The sequence below is a fragment of the Microtus ochrogaster genome, unplaced genomic scaffold, assembly GCF_000317375.1.
Source record: "Microtus ochrogaster isolate Prairie Vole_2 unplaced genomic scaffold, MicOch1.0 UNK3, whole genome shotgun sequence".
Taxonomy (NCBI): Eukaryota; Metazoa; Chordata; class Mammalia; order Rodentia; family Cricetidae; genus Microtus; species Microtus ochrogaster.
Window position 1 is genome coordinate 2,870,727 of NW_004949101.1, and position 1,016 is coordinate 2,871,742.

Here is a 1,016-nt window from a genome sequence, read left to right on the forward strand (position 1 = left end):
AGTAGGGCTACATAGTCTCAAACAAACAAAACCAAACTTAAAATAAAGCTGAAAAGATTCCCAAACTCACAGGAATCTGAGTGCCTAAAAGTTGCCTCTGAAGTTGGTGACGTGTGTCACCATGTCACTGGATTTACTTAAACACACAGACTACATTTAACTCCCAGAGTGCCCCCAGAATCCTTTGCAGTTCTAGGACGAGCTTTATTGATTTCCACTTCAGGGCATTTGGCTTTGACTTTTCAGAGCCAGGAAAAGTTTCTACCACAGCTGCACATTTTCCTTGCCTTAGCCATGACTCTGAGAACTTTTGATTTATCATTTTACAGTGAGTAATTCCTTTTACTGCTTAGTTGGAAAAAACTACAAGCTCTCTTACCACATTTAATCACAACCTATTTTCCTGCTCATTGAAACAAAACCCCACGTGCTCTCTGTAAATAGTGCTGACCCAGATTCACATCCTTCATTACAACCGTCCACATCTAAAACACGTCAACGTCTTGATGCTCCGTCTGTTGCTCTTGCTCTTCTTCTCCTGGTTATATGGAAGTACAAAGTGAACAGGTAAAATACATGTACTGATCTGTCCTAGGCAAGAGGCTTGACAAATGCCCGGTGATGGGGACGCACACCTTTAATCCCAGCACTCAGGAGCAGAGGCCAGCGGATCCCTGTGAGTTCGAGGCCAGCCTAGTCTACAGAGCTAGTTCCAGGACAGGCTCCAAAGCTACACAAAGAAACCCTGTCTTGAAACACAAACACAAACAAAAACAACAACAACAACAAAAAAGAGGCGTGAGTAGGTATCTTTGCTTTAGAATTTTTTTTTTATCAAATAATAACTGAACAGGATGGATGTTGTTCTTCTTAAAAAACACAGGCTGTTCTTAAAACACGGGGCACAGGACAGACACACATGGCGGAACAAACACAGACACGACACGGTGGCTCCCACGTGGGTCCACTTTAATGGGGGAGGGGGAACACAAAAGGGCGGGGAGGCGTGCAGGACA